This window comes from Orycteropus afer, unplaced genomic scaffold (genome assembly GCF_000298275.1).
Source record: "Orycteropus afer afer isolate SDZICR_OR568_19922 unplaced genomic scaffold, OryAfe1.0 scaffold00009, whole genome shotgun sequence".
In the NCBI taxonomy this organism is placed as follows: Eukaryota; Metazoa; Chordata; class Mammalia; order Tubulidentata; family Orycteropodidae; genus Orycteropus; species Orycteropus afer.
The window spans coordinates 9,478,316-9,489,451 of NW_006921596.1; positions in this window are offsets into that span (position 1 = coordinate 9,478,316).

Consider the following 11,136-nt stretch of genomic DNA (forward strand, 5'->3'; position numbering starts at 1 on the left):
ATGGTGGATGACATTGATTGTTTTTCTAATGTTGAACCATCCCTGCATACCTGATATGAACCCCACTTGGTCATGATGAATGATTTTCTTGATTTTTTTTTTAATTGTTGTTTTTGTCTCACTGAGTGGGAGACCTCAACCATGTCCATCTGTATGACCCAACCATACCTGAAGCTCCTGCAGCCCCATCTACTGAGTGAGGGCTGTGACTTGCTTTGGCACCAACTGGTCAATGATACACAACAGCCAATATGAGCCGGACTCACCTTTAACTGTTCTTCACAAACAGCTAGCATAGTTCTGTGCACCCACTCACATTCTCTATCACACCCACCAGGAGACAGGTGGTGAGTGCATAAGTGCTGCCAACTAGTGAATAGAGGAGCACAGTACCCCGCTTACTGAGATATATCCAAACAAAACAAAGAAAAAGAAAATCTTGGGTGAATCACTCAAACATACAATCACCAATTAAATATAAATACAACAGCATCACAATATTTCAGAGACAACAAACAGACCATCACAATCCACACAAGAAGCAAGATAAGGTAGTAGAAACAAGGGACCAGGACATAGACTCACAACACAACCCTGAGGAAGAAGCAGCACTGCAACTTCTGGATAAGGAATTCAAAAGAATATATTTAGGTACCTTCAGTGGATTGAGGGACAGGTCAAGGAAAACACTGCCAAAATTAAAGAAAACACAGACAAAACCCTAGAACGATTTTGGAAGAAAATACAAGAACAAAATGACCAAATAAATGAAAATTAGAAATTACATAAAATCTACAGATAGAAATCCAGAAGATTAATAATTTTCAGAAATGAATAACCCATTTAATGGAAAGGAGTAGAATTGAATCAATGGAAGACAGAACTAGTGATATCGAAGACAAATACTTCAATAGTTCTTTGGAAAGGGTTCAATCAGAAAAACGATCAAAACAAAATGAAGGAAACCCAAGATTCACAGGGAATACCATCAAGAGGAATAACCTACGTGTAATCAAAATTCTAGAACAGGAAGAGACAAATAAAACCACAGAGCAAATTGTTGAAGATTTGTTGGAAGAGAATTTCCCTTATATGATGAAAGATGAGAATATATCCATTCAAGAGGTCCAATGAACCTCAAACAGGATAGACCCCAAAAGAAAATCACCAACATATATCATCCTCAAACTCACTAAAAACAAAACAGTGAAAGAATCCTGAAAGCAGCACAGGAAAAATGAAAAGTTACCTACAAAGGGCAACAAGTAAGTCTAAGCTCTGATTTCTCAGCAGAAACTATGCAGATGAGAAGACAATGGGATGGTATATATAAAATCCTGAAAGAAAAAAAAAAATTCCAACCAAGAATTAGATATCTGGCAGAATTGTACCTCAAATATGATGGTAAAATTGGGACATTTCCAGAGAAGCAGAAATTAACAGAATTTGTTAAAACCAGACCAACCTTACAAGAGATGCTAAAGGGAGTCCTTTGGACAGAGTAGTAATAGCAGCAAACAACAACCAACTATTAACACACGTGATGACAGGACCCAGAAACTAACCCAGTTATGGAAGTATCCAAAGTAATATAAACTTACAAGATTGTAAACAGACAACCAGAGACATCAATTGGTAAATGAGGACAACCACAAACCAGAAAGAAGGGGAAAAAAAGTGTAACTGCAGAATTTCTAAATGAGGAAGTCAAGACAGTTGCAAGATAGAAAGGACTGTCCTAAACTTGGGAAGAAAATTATGAACCACAAGATAGCCTCAAAGAAAAATGATAAACCTCTACATCAAAATAGTGGACAAGCAAAAATATTTAGCAAATACTAAAACAATAGCAATGGAGGAAATGATAACATGGTTCATAAACAAAATAAGCTCAGCACAGAAAATTATAGGGAACAAAGAAATCAGCAACACCATGAAAAAACACATAACAAAATAACAGCAACAAATTCATACTTGTCTATAATTACACTGAATGTAAATGGATTAAATGCACCACTCAAGAGACAGACAGTTGCAGAATGGATAAGAAAACATAACCTATCAATATGCTATCTACAAGAGACACAACTTAGAAATAAAGACAAAAATAGATGAAAAATCAAAGGTTAGATAAAGATACATCAAGCAAATGGCAATGAAAAAAGAGCAGGAGTGGAAATATTAATTTCTGATCAAATTGACTTTAAGACAAAACTACCATAAGAGACAAGGAAGGGCATTATATAATGATTAAAGGATCAATTGAACAAGAGGACATAACCATAATAAATATCTATGCACCCAATGAAAGAGTCCCAACATACATAAATCAAACTTTATCTGAATTGAAAAAGCAAATAGATGACTCCACAGTCATAGTGGGAGACTTTAATATACCACTTTCAATGAAAGATAGAACAACTGAAAAGAAACTCAACAAAGACACAGAAGAGCTAAACAATACATTCCACCAACTTGACCTTATAGACATATACAGAGCACTTCACCCAACAACAGCACAATATACATTATTTTCCAGTCCACATGAAACATTCTTCAGGATAGACCATATGTTAGGCCATAAAGCAAGCCGTAATAAATTTAACAACACTGAAACATTGCAGAGCATCACCTCAGATCACAATGCTATCAAATTAGAAATCAACAATAGGAAGATCAACATAAAAAGAGCAAACACATGGAAACTGAATAACACCCTCCTTGAAAATGACTGGGTAATAGAAGAAATAAAATATGAAATTAAAAATATGCCTTGAATCAAACGAGAATGAAAACGCAACATACCAAAATCTTTGGGACACAGCAAAAGCACTGACCAGAGGCAAATTTATAGCAATAAATGCATATCAAAAAAGAAGAAAGAGCCAAAATCGACACCTTAATCCAACATCTCCAACAATGAGAAAAAGAGCAGCCAAAAAAGCCTAGTCACTACAAGAAAAAAAATAATAGAGATTCGAACAGAAAATAGAAAGACAATAGAGAACATCAACAAGACTAAAGTTGGCTTTTTTTAGAAAAGACTAAAAAACTGACAAATCACTGGTAAAGTTAACAAAGGAAAAGAGGGAGAAAGCACAAATAACACAAATAAGAAACTAATTGGATGATGTCACAACAGAACAAACTGAAATAAAAAGGATAATATCAGGATACTATGAAGAACTGTCCTCCAACAAATTTGAAAATCTAGAAGAAATGGACAGATTTCTAGAAATATACTACTTACTTAAACTAACACACACTTAAACTGAACAGAGCCGTTACAAAAGAAGAAATTGAAAGGTCATAAAAAAAATTACAAACAAAAAAAAAAACTCCTAGGCCAGATGGTTTCACCAGAAAAACATTCAGAGAAGAATTGACACCAATCCTACTCAAAATATTCCAGAACATACAAACGGATGGAATCCTCCCAAATTCATTTTATGAAGCAGGCATAACCTTGATACCAAAACCAGGCAAAGACATAAGTAAAAAGGAAAACTACAGACCAATATCCCTCATGAATATAGATGCAAAAATCTTCAACAAATTCGAGCCAATAGACTCCAACAATATAACAAAAAAATAATATATTATGACCAAGTTGGGTTCATACCAGGTATGCAACAGTGGTTCAACATTAGAAAAACAATCAATGTCATTCATCACATAAATAAAACAAAGGAAAAGAGCCACATGATCATATCAATTGATGCAGAAAAGGCATTTGATAAAATCCAACACCCATTCCTGATCAAAACTCTCAGAAAAATAGGAATAGAATGGGAATTCCTCAACATAATGAAGGGCCTACATGCAAAACCACCAGCCAACATTATTCTCAATGGAGAGAGACTGAAACCATTCCCCTTGCAAACAGGCACCAGACAAGGATGTCCTCTATCACCACTTCTTTTCAACATTGTATTGGAAGTCCTAGCCAGGGCAATAAGGTAAGAAAGGGAAATCAAAGGCATCTTAATTGGTAAGGAAGAAGTCAAACTATCCTTATTTGCTGATGATATGATTCTTCCTAGACATAGAAAACCCAAGAGACTTAGCAAGAAGACTACTGAAGCTAATGGAGTTAGCATATGTACAAGATCAACATACAGATATCAAGTGGATTCCTCTACACCCAGTAAAGAGATTGCTGAAAAGGAAATAAGGGAATCAATACCATTTACAATAGCTACCAAAAAATTTAAATACTTGAGAATAGATCTTACCAGGGACACAAAAGACTGGTACAAAGAAAACTACAAAACACTACTTTAATAAACTATAAGAAATCTACATAAATAGAAGAACATACCATGCTTATGGATAGGAAGATTGAACATTGTGAAAATGTCAATTCTACCCAAAGCAATCTATATATTCAGTGCAATCCCAATCCAGATCCCATCAACATTATTTAAGGATATGGAAAAACCAATCACTAATTTTATATGGAAAGGAAAGAGACCTTGGATAAGGAAAGCACTATTGAAGAAGAAAAACAAAGTAGGAGGTCTCACACTGCTAGATCTCAAAACCTACTATACGGCCACAGTAGTCAAAACAGCCTGGTATTGGTACAATGACAGACACATAGACGAATGGAATAGAATTGAGAACCCAGAAATAATCCATTGACCTATGGTCAGATGATTTTTGACAAAGGGCCAGAATCCATTCAATGGGGAAGAGAGGGTCTCTTTAACAAATGATGCTGGAAGAACTAGATATCCATTTGCAGAAAAATGAAACAAGATCTGTATCTCACACCATACACAAAAACTAACTCCAGATGGAGCAAAGACTTAAATGTGAAACCTAAAACTATAAAGTTTCTCAAGGAAAAACTAGGGGCAAATTTTTAGGGGCCCTAATTTATGGCATAAATAAACTGTCAAGCATAAACCAAGATGCACAAACAGCACAAGATAAAATAGATGAATGGGAACTTCTAAAACTTAAATTTTTATATACTTTAAAAGACTTCTCCAAAAGAGTCAAAAGAGCCTGTTGTTGTTGTTGTTATGTGCCGTCGAGTTGGACCCGACTCATAGCGACCCCTCCTTGGGTTTCCGAGGCAGTATCACTACGGAAATAGATTGCCCCGTCTTCCTTCCAAGGAGTGGCTGGTGGGTTTGAACCATCAGCCTTCTGGTTAGCAGTCAAGTGCCTTAGCCACTATGCTACCAGAGCTCCTACAGATTGGGAAAAAAATATTCAGCAACAACATATCTGACAACAGACTTATCTCTAAAATGTATAGAAAACTCCAACACCTCAACAACAAAAAGACAAACCATCCAATTTAAAAACAGGCAGAAAATGTGAATAGACACTTCACCAAAGAGGATATTCAGATGGCCAACAAACACATGAAGAAATGTTCATGATCATTAGCCATTAGAGAGATACAAATTAAAACAACAATGAGATACCATCTTGCCCCAGCATTAACAGCAAAGTTCAACAAGACAGAAAATAACAAATCCTGGCAAGGATGTGGAGAGATTGGGACTCTCATACACTGCTGGTGGGACAGTAAAATCATGCAACCACTGTGGAAATTGGTATGGTGATTCCTTTAAAAGTTGGAATTAGAAATACCATTTGACCCAGCAATCCCATTACTAGGTATATATCCTAAAGAAGTGAGAACCAGGACAAAGAACAGATATATGCACACCCATGTTCATCACAGCACTATTTACAATAGTAAAAAAGATGGAAATAACCTAGGTGCCCATCAACAGAAGAATGGATAACCAAACTATGGTACATACACACAATGGAATACTATGCAACCCTAAAGTATAATGTAGAATCTGCAAAACACCACATAACATGAATGATCTTGGAGGACATTATATTGAGTGAAATAAGTCAATCACAGAAGGACAAATATTGTATTAGTTCATTATTGCAAAAAGTCAAGGAAAGGTTTATATATGGAAGGAAATTTTCTTTGTTGGTTACCAGGGGTGGGAGGGGTGGGGGAAACACTGCTAGATAAGTAGAGACAAGTATTGATTTGGGTGAAGGGAAGGGCAATGTGCCAAATGTGAGTGATCAACATGGTGGCATTGAGGAAGAGGAAGACATAGAGAGGTACATGGGAGGTACAGACAATAAAGATGAACCCTTTTGCATATACAGTACTGCGTTGTCAGTGATAGCAAGCATTGATCTATGGATGGATAGATGGGTGGACAGGCTGAATGATCAGGTATGTCTAGGCAGGTGGCAGTGTGCCCATGACCATGCATAGGGTTGGCAGATGATGTTTTTACAAGTGTACTTGTATGTAGTGTAAGAATATCCAGGTGTATAGAGATGACAAGGGACTCTTGGCCACAGCCAGCTACCCAGAGGGAACAAGTAGCTGGACCTGTGGGCTCGAGACAATGTTTACAGAGCACATCAAGTCCAATTGGCCAAACATACTACACAAAAGTATTGTTCTACATCCTACTTTGGTGAGTAACAACTGGGGTCTTAAAAGCTTACAAGCAGCCATCTAGATGCAACAACGGGTCTCTCCTCAACCAGAGCAAAGAAGAATGAAGAAAACGAAAGATGCATGGAAACAATTATTCCAAGGGATTGGTACACCAGGCGATCCTCAGTCTATATGACCATGAGATCAGAAGTAGATGATGCCAACTGCCACTTTCAACCACTCAGAGGGGGATTGGTGTAGGATATCCTGGATAGAGTGGGAGAACAATATGGAACAAAACTCAAAATCGTGAAAAAAAAAAAAAAAATCAAGTTTGCTGGTCTGATAGAGCCTGATGAGGCCCCTGAGACTATGGCCCCTAGCTGCCCTTCAGGTCTGGAATTGAACTCACTCCTGTGGCTTCCAGCCAAATAATAGACAGGCATATGAGCTGAACATTTACATCAAGTAGATACACTCTTTGGAGCGACTGATCAGGGGAGAACAGAGGGGTAGTATACACACAGGGAGGCAGTTGGGGGGTTGGAGTGCACGGGAGGGAAGGACACAGGGAAGAGCTAATTACAAGGAAGAGAGCTGTTTCATTGTGGTGAATTGCAGTCAATGTCATGAGACAAAATAGTATGAACTGTTGTATGGAAAAAGAATTTGCTCTGTAAACTTTCACCTAAATCACAATTTAAAATAAATAAATAAATAAAGGGGGGATCTCAACAATAAGAAAATAAACCAACCCAGTGAAAATAAATAGACAAAGATCTGAATAGACACTTCACCAAAAAAGATATACATGTGGCAATAAAACAAGTGAAAAGATGTTCAGTATCATTTGTAATTGTAAATTAAAGCAATACAAAATGTTGATGAGAATGCAGAGCAACAAGAACTCTCATTCATTGTTGTTGGGAATGCAAGAGTACAACCACTTTGGAAGACAGTTTGACAGTTGCTTACAAAATAGACTTGCCACATGATCCAGCAATTGCATTCCTAGGCATTTACCCAACTTATGTCCACAAAAAACCCTGCACACTAATGTTTAAAGACATTTTATTCACAATCGCTGAAAACGGGAAGAATAAAGAAACCTTTATTGAATACACAGAGTCACTGTACCAAAAAGAATTGGTAATAACAATAGTAAGTATTGTGAGGCTGGCACAGGACCGGGAAGTGTTTTGCTCTGTTGTACATACAGTCGCTATGAGTCGACCGTCACCTAACAACAACAGGTTGAAAAAAAGTATGAAGACTAGAGATATTACTAAGCTCTGTTTTATTTATTTATTTTATAGATTTGGTGAAGTTTAAACAGCAAGTTTGATTCCCATTCCTCACAAATTGTTCAGTGACATTAGTTATTTTTATGTCTTTGTGTCAATATTCTTTTTAATTGTGCTCTGTATGTTCTTTCTGTGATCTAGTTCCCCTTCTCCCTTATCTTCTCATATTTGCTTTTGAGATATGGTTGACTATTTGGTATTATACTGATAGTTTTTAAGTAAAGTATCAATTATATGAGTAATATCACTTATTTTGTGTGGCCCTGTGCTATTTCGCTAAACAATGACTTCAGAAGATAAGCTTGGTTCCATGTTTAAAGAATACCTCAGAGCAATTGTTTCATGGACTCCTCTATTCTGTTATGTTCCAGTTTGTCTAGCTATTAATGAAGTAAAAAAATAAAAAAAAGAAACCCTTTATTAAGTGAATGAATAAATAACTTTGGTATAGCCACACAATAGAACATTATGGAACAATTAAAAGAAATGATTTATCAAGCATGAAAATACATGTATATTAAATGTGTATTGCTTAAGAAGATTATAATTATATGACATTCTATAAAAGGCAAAAGTATAGAGTTAAAAGATCAGTTGTTGGCAGGATTTTAAGGCCAGAGAGATAGGTTTGAGTAGGTGAAGATGGGATTTTTAGAACAGTGAAACTATTCGGTATGACAGTATAATGATGAATTCAAGACATTATGCACTTGCTGAAACTCATAGAACTTTGCTATATTTACTTTCTCAGTCAACTGAGAGTTGCTAGAAGCAACAACACCTCAGTTGCAATTAACACACCTAGGGCTCCAACGTTGGCTTCTAATGCCATTCTGAAATACCAGGATAAGTTGGAGAAATGGCTGATTTCCTACTGGGGCAGGAAATATATAAGAGCAGCCTGGAGCATTTTGTAGTGCCAAAAAGTGGGGAAGTGCTAAAGAAAAAAATGAAATAAAAGATCTTGCAGTAATAGAGATATGTCAAAGAGATACAGAAGCCAACTGAAAGAGTTTCCAATGGTCCAAGGCAAAACAATTTGAACAACAAAATAAAGGAAGTAGTATTGTATTGTAATACAAAGTATAAGATAAATATTCATGAGTCCATACTGATTTAAAAATGATTGAATAAAATCCAAAAGCACAAAAATGACTAGAATTACTGGTTGGATAGTCTGGGAGAACCCCCAAGACTGTGGCCCCAGGTTACTCTTTGGGCCTAGAATTGGGCTCACTCCCATGAATTGGCTCTCAGCCTGTTAGAAAGACCTACATGCAGAACACCTATCCTAAAGCGATGCACCCACCTACTCTAGGGAGATACACCCCTTGGAGCAATCTGCCGTGGAACACAAAGAGGGCAGCATTCACATAGAGGGAAAGCTGGACAGACAGGAATACGTAGTTAAGAAGGGCACAGGGAGGGGGTAGTCACAGGGAGGGGAGGGGAGGAGAGTTTGTTATGGTTGGGGATGGTAATCGGGGCATGAAATCAAACGTGCATGAACTGTTGAATGTGAAACAAATTTAATTTTGTTCTGTAAATTTGTACCCAAAGCACAATAAAACTAAAAAAAAAAAAAAAAAAAATCCTATGAATCATAATGGGCTGATCAACAACAAACTCCCAGAGGATTAAGAAACCTATCTTTGTTATTTGATGGAGGGGCCTGGGTCCAGAATTGAAAACAACAGAATTCACCCTCTAGCTAATTCCTGTGGGAGGTTGTTGTTGGGTACCATCAAGTAGAGTTCAACTCATAGCAACCCCAGGTGACTGAGTAGAGCTGCCTCATGGCATTGTCTTGGCTGTAATCTTTACGGGATCAGGTTGTCAGGTCTTTCTCCTGTGGAACCACTGGGTGGGTTCTAACCGCCAACCTTTCCGTTAGCAGCTGAGTACTTAACTGTTGCACCACCAGTGCTCCTTTCCTGTAGGATAGAGTCTATCAAAACATACTATGTCAGTACAGACGTAGAGCAACAGAATACTCATTCAAATCCATTGTACAGTAGCTACAGAGGCATGAGCCAGTATCGCAGTTTGGGTTCTCAGGAAGCAGATGCTGAGATGGAGTTTGGCATGTAGGATATTCATTAAAGGTCACACTTATGAATGAGAGGGGACAATTGAGCAGAGGGAATAGATGACACACACACAGAAAAAAGATTGAATAAATAAAGGGACAAGAGACTCTCCCATCCAGAAGAACTCCAAATTATTTATGTAGATATTTCTCTCTCAGGAAGGAGGAGTGTAAATCCCCCTTCCTTAAGTGTGGACTTCACATAGTGACAAAGAGCACAGTATGGAAAGGGAGAGAAAAGATTACTAGCGAAAACTGATAAACACTGCCTCAGACAGATGATCAGGGCATATCAACAGTCATAAATCATATCGATAGTATGTCTTTGATAGAATGTGATGAAAAAGGCACTTCATTTCTGTGGTCTTACCCCAAAAAACCAATAACTCCAGTCTAATCATGATGAAAATATTAGACAAATTCCAAGCGAGGAGAATCCTACAAAATAAAACCACTTGCTATTGAGTCAATTCAGACTCAAAGTGACCCTGTGTGTATCAGAGTAGAACTGTGGCCCAAAGAGTTTTCCCACCAACTGCCATCGAGTCAGGTCCAACTCATAGTGACCCCTCCTAGGGTTTCCGAGGCAGTATCACTACGGAAGTAGATTGCCCCATCTTCCTTCTGAGGAGTGGCTGGTGGGTTTGAACCACCAGCCTTCTGGTTAGCAGTCAAGTGCCTTAGGCACTACACTACCAGAGCTCCCAAAGGGGTTTCAGTGGATGATATTTTGGAACTAAATCACCAGGCCTTTCTTCCAAAGCATCTCTGTGTGGCCTTGAGCCTTTTGGTTAACCACCCGATATTTGACCAATATTCTTCAAAACTGTTGAAGTCATTTAAAAGTAGCAAAGTTTGAGAAATTGTCACAGCCAAGAAGAACCTGAGGAGACATGATAAATAAACATAATGTGGAATTCCAGAGGAGATCCTGGAACTAGAAAAGACTATAGGTGAAAACTAAGGAAATCTGAATTAACTATGGAGTTGAGTTGATCATAATATATTGGTTCACTAATTGTAACAAAGGAGTTCTGGTGGCATAGTACCTAAGGCATTTGACTGCTAACCAGAAGGCTGGCGGTTCAAACCCATCAGCCACCCCTCGGAAGGAAGACTGGGCAATCTACTTCTGTAGTGATACCACCTCAGAAACCCAAGGAGGGGTCACTGTGAGTAGGATTCAACTCAATGGCAGTGAATATAATAATTTTAACAAATGGACCGTACTAATAATATAAGATAAGGAACCATGGTGGTGCTATGGTTAAGTGCTGTGGTACAGTGAATTAGTTGGTATG